Source organism: Nicotiana tabacum, chromosome 19 (assembly GCF_000715075.1).
Source record: "Nicotiana tabacum cultivar K326 chromosome 19, ASM71507v2, whole genome shotgun sequence".
Taxonomy (NCBI): Eukaryota; Viridiplantae; Streptophyta; class Magnoliopsida; order Solanales; family Solanaceae; genus Nicotiana; species Nicotiana tabacum.
The window spans coordinates 131,626,190-131,631,770 of record NC_134098.1 but is presented as its reverse complement, the minus strand read 5'-3'; positions in this window follow the sequence as shown (position 1 = coordinate 131,631,770).

Genomic DNA, 5,581 nt, shown 5'->3' with positions numbered 1-5,581 from the left:
GTAATTTAAATGCAAGAAAAATATTTTTAAAGCTCTAAAAATTGTGAACAATTATGAAAAATGCTTGTATAAATCTTGTAAATTAAATAATAATTCAAAATAATAGTTTGAAAGTATATATACTATTTGAAAAAATGTGGGGGCAAAATTGGGTATCAACATTTAGTTATAGCCAAGGGTCGAATATGTGTTAGTTCGAAGGAGGTCGAATGTAACCTGCGCTTAATTATGGCCGAGGGCCGATATAGGCATTAATTCGAACGAGGTCGAATGTAACCTGCACTTAGTTATGGCCGAGGGCCGATATAGGCATTAATTCGAACGAGGTCAAATGTAACTTGCACTTAGTTAGGGCCGCGGGCCGATATAGGCGTTAATTCGAACGAGGTCGAATGTAACTTGCGCTTGGGGAAAACAAAAATAAACCTCATGTATTTGTACTTTGTTCATATACTTGGAGAGATTTACATATTTTCCGGGCGCTGGCTGGCATTTCAGTCCTAGTCTATCTAGTCCTTTCATTGGTCGAACTGGAAAAATATTGAGAGGTTGAGCAATGAACTAGCCGTCCAGTGCTTTCGTCTGTGCGCACTTCAATTATGAAGTATCCCTGTCATCGCCTCGTTAAAAACCTCCTCGAGAAAACCCAATCGGGACAAAACTCGAGTGAGGGAAAAAGAGTGCGACTTTTGGGACATCATCCTTTAAAAGTTGAAGTACTTGAGGTGTGTAATATTCCAGTTGATTGGTAGTCGCTTCCTTCCATTGTTTCCAGTGTGAATGACCCTTTTTTGCTGTAATCATGATTTTGCAACGGTCGTCCTAATTTGTTCCTAGTTTGCCTTCCCGCGGGTCTTTGCTTGCTTGTGTTTTAGCTTTAAGCACGTAGTCCCCGACTTTGAGTGGCCTGATCTTTGACTTTTGTTATAATAGAGCTCTGATTGTTGCTTTTGGGTGACCTTCTCACGTAGGCCATATCTCTTCATTCCTCAACTTTGTCGGGTTCCTGCATTCTACTGTCATCGTTCTGGGGTCCGCTTTTGCGGGAGTATCTTAGGTTGGGCTCCCCGACCTCGATCGGTATTACTGCATTAGTCCCATAGACTAACGAGTATGGCGTTTCTCCTGTGCTCGTCTTTGGCATCGTTCGGTAGGCCCAGAGTACTTCTGGTAATATTTTCGGCCACAGTCCCTTGGCGTCTTCGAGTTTCTTTTTCATGATTTTTAGTATTGACTTGTTGGAGGATTCCGCTTGCCCGTTGCCCGCGGGGTGGTAAGGAGTTGAGAGTATTCTTTTGATGTGCCATTTTTAAAAAAAGCTGACAACCTTCTTTCCTGCAAACTGGGATCCGTTGTCGCAACTGATTTCTTTGGGGAGACCAAAACGATAAATGACGTTTTTCTATATGAAATCGATCACTTCCTATTCGCATATTTGGGCGAATGCTACTGCTTCCGCCCATTTAGAGAAATGGTTAGTTGAAACCAAGAGTAATCGTACGTTACCTCGTCCTGCCGGGAGGGGGCCCACGATGTCCATTCCCCATTCGATGAACGGTCAAGGGGAAGTTACTGAGTGTAGGTATTGGTGGATCATTGGGGCATACTTCTGGCATTGCTCGCATTTTTTCACGAAATCTGCGGGTTCCTTTTTCATGATGGGCCAGTAATACCTTGCCCGTATCAGGCATCTGACTAAAGCTCGATTGCCGTAGTGAGCTCCACAGTGGACTTCGTGTACTTCTTCGAGGTCGCGCCGCGTTTGATTTGGGCCTAAGCATTTCTCCAGAGGCCGCCATATGTCCTCTTGTAGAGGTCGTTGTGAATGATGTTGTATTTGGCTGCTTGCATTCGCAGCTTCTTTGCCTATTTTTTATCGTTGGGGAGTACATTGTCCTGCAAATATGTAATAATACGGTTGCGCCAGTCCCAAGTCAGGTTTATGGTTCTTACCTCAATTTGGTCTATCGACGAGTTGAGTAGGTAGACAACATTTCTTTCTCCGGTTGTAATGTTTTTGGTGGATGTGGCTAATTTGGCGAGGCCGTCCACCTCGGTGTTCTCTGTTCGGGGGATCTGGTTGAGTTGACATTCGTCAAACTCGGGTAGTAGCTTACAGATTTCGGTCTGGTACTTTTGTAACCTTTTCTCCTTGATTATGAAAGTCCCTATGACTTAGTTGACCACGAGTTGAGAAATGTAGCGTAATCTTAGCCGCTTCGCCCCGTATTTGAGTGCTAGTCTCAGTCCTGCAATAAGGCCTCATACTCATTCTTGTTTGTTAGTCATGTTCGGGCATCTTATGGACTGGCAAATCACTTCGCATGTTGGGACTTAGAGCACGAGTCCCAACCCAGATCTGACGTGTTAGATGTGCCATCGGTGTACAGGACCCATAGGTCTTGTGTTTGGGGAGAAGCGTGGACGACTTCTTTTTTGACGAAGTCGGCGACAAAGTTTGCGAGGACTTGTGACTTTATCACCGTTCGTGACCGATATGTAATATCGTGCTCGCTTAGTTCGATGGCTCATTTGGCCAACCTACCTGATAACTCGGGTTTATGTAAAATGCTTCTTAAGGGGAAAGTCATGACAACCGAGATAGGGTGGCATTGGAAATACGGTCTAAGCTTTCGTGAAGCTACGACTAAGGACAAAGCCAGTTATTCAAGATGGGGGTACCTCATCTCGGTGTCGACTAGTGTCTTGCTAATGTAATAGATGGGAGATTACGTACCTTTATTTTCTTGGACCAGAACTGCGCTCACAACTACTTCGGACACGGTGAGATAGACAGGGAGGGGCTGTCCCGGTTCTGGTTTTGAAAGCAACGGTGACGAGGACAAGTACACCTTTAATTCATTCGGGGCTTCGACGCGCTAAGAGGTCCATTGGAGGTCGTTCTCCTTTTTGAGTACGCTGAAGAACTTATGGCACCTATCGGAGGATCGTGAAATGAACCTCGAAAGGATGGCGATACAGCCAGTAAACCTCTGGATGTGTTTTTTGGTGGTCAAGTGCTCTGGTATCCCTTCGATGGCTTTGATCTGGTCGGGATTGACCTCGATACCTCGCTGTGACACTAGGAAACCCAAGAATTTTCCTGAGGCCACTCCGAATGCACATTTTTCGGGGTTCAGTTTCATGCCATATTGCCTGAGTATGCCAAAGGTTTCTCTCAAGTGGTCGTTGTGATCTTTTTTCCTTTTGAATATGACCAGCATGCCATCAATGTTGCCCTCATATTTTCCAGTACGAAGGGCATGACCTTCTAGTAGTACGTCCCCTGGTGGGTGATGAAGGTGGTCTTTTCCTGGTCCTCTTCCTCCATGAGGATCTGATTATAGTCCGAGTAGGCATCCAAGAAACTTAGTAGTTCGTGCCCGGTTGTCGCGTCGATGAGTTGGTCGGTATGAGGTAATGGAAATGAATCCTTGGGGCATGCTTTGTTCAGGTCAGTGAAATCTACGCACATATTCCACTTGCCGTTCTTCTTTTTTACCACGACTATGTTGGCGACCCATTGGGGGTACTTTGACTCCCTAACGGAGCCATTTCCAATAATTTTTCCACTTCTTCGTGTATTGCATCATTAATTGCGAAGTTGAACTTATGCCTAACCTGCCTCAAGGGGGAGGGGGAGGGGTAGAGTGGATCGACTTTCAATTTGTACGTGGCGATTTCCTTTGGGATACCTGGCATATATGCATGGCTAAAAGTGAACAAATCTGCGTTAGCAATTAGAAATTCATGAAACTTACCAGTTCCTAAAGTTTGCAGCCGATGTAAGCTTTCTTGTTTTGGTCGTTGTTGTCTAATTGAACGGGGTCGACGTCTTCTATGTTCGATCCTGCGGCCTCGACCATATTGGGGTCTCTGATGACGTCCTAGCTGTCATCACTTAATGACCTTGACCTTGTTGATTGCTATGCCTCTTTTTCTTTATCCTTTATTTATTGGGTAGTCGTACAATCTAGGGCGATGTGGTAGCATTCCTGGGACGTGCGTTGCTCCCCTCGTATATTGAATATTTCCCATAGAGTTGGGAATTTGATGACTTGGTACAAGCTGGAGGGGATAGCTCTCATGGTGTGTATCTACAGTCGCCTTATTATGGCATTGTATGCCGTGTCATGATCCAGGATGTGGAATGTGGTCTCCAGAGTGACGCCACCCGCTAGGACGGGGAGTGTGATCTCGCCAGATGTTCGCTCAACTACATTGTTAAAGCATATTAGTGTGATGCAGCGCGGCACTATCTTGTCCTCGAGTTTCATTTGTGCGAGTACTCGAAGATGGATAATACATGCACCGCTCCCATCATCTACCATAATCCATCTTTACGTCGGTATCTAAAATTCGTAAAGTAATAACGAGAGCATCATAGTGAGGGAAAGCCAAACCGTGGGTATCTGACTTATCGAAGATGGTACTTTTTCGAGTTCATCATACCGTTCGTGGGTGATTGACCGTTTGAGCTTGTGGGTTGTGGTGAACTTCACACTATTGATGGAAGTGTCGTCCCCGCCACCGATGATCATGTGGATGGTGCGGGATGGCGAGGGCGGTTTCGGTGGCCCTTTATGTTGTTCCCCTCTCATGGCGAAGTTGGTCTTTCCCCGATCTCTCAGCAATTCTTAGAGGTGTCCCTATCGCAACATGACCTCCTATCTTAGGGCGATGCAATCTTCGGTTTTGTGTCCTCGCTCTTGATGGAACTCGCAAAGGGCATCTGATTTCCTGGTATTTGGGTCTGACCTCATATTTTGTGGCCACTTCACCTTTGACCTGAGCTTCTCCAAGGCGTAGACTATCTTTGTAGGTGACACGCAAAAATTGTGAGCGAATAGTAAGGGGGCATACATCTCTCATTCTGGTGAGTCCCTGTTCTTGATGGTAGGCTATAACTGTGTATTTTGGCCACTATTTGTACTCTAATTTGCTGCACTTTACTAATGTTTGAGCGTTAAATGGTATCAAATTGCTCTATGTATTTTATGTTTTGAAGGAGCAATTCTGGGCTACAAGGAGGTTAGGGAGCGTTTTTGAGCTAATATGGAGAGTTGAAGGCTATGTAAAAGCTTATGGAGTAATTTGGGATTTTGTTCGAGAATCGAAGAATGTTAGCGCACTTAAAAAGAAGAACGAAAAAGAGTGCACAAAATTGCCCAGGTGCGCGGCTGCGCACTGACCGCGCAAGTCAAGAAAAAACTGGCCAAAGTGTGTGGCCAGATGCGTGGTCACCTGCCCATGTGCGCGGTCGCGCACGTCCTTCCGAGAAAAAAATTCATAGGGCTAAAATTGTAATTTTGGGGGCGACTTTCCTTGACCTATATGAAGCCCAGCTCATCTAAAAAGAGGGTATCTTGGATTTTAGGAAAAAACTTTTGAGGGAGAAGAAGCACGGAAGCAACGGGAAAGCGAGATACTTGATCCAATTCACTCAATACGAAATTTTGGTTGAATTTGGGAATTGTAATGTATTCTCGTTCTTCTAATACCCTTGTTTTGAATACTTTCTTCGTTATGGAGTAACGCTCCTCAGGGTTGTTGACGGATGTTGTGAATTGACTATTGTTTT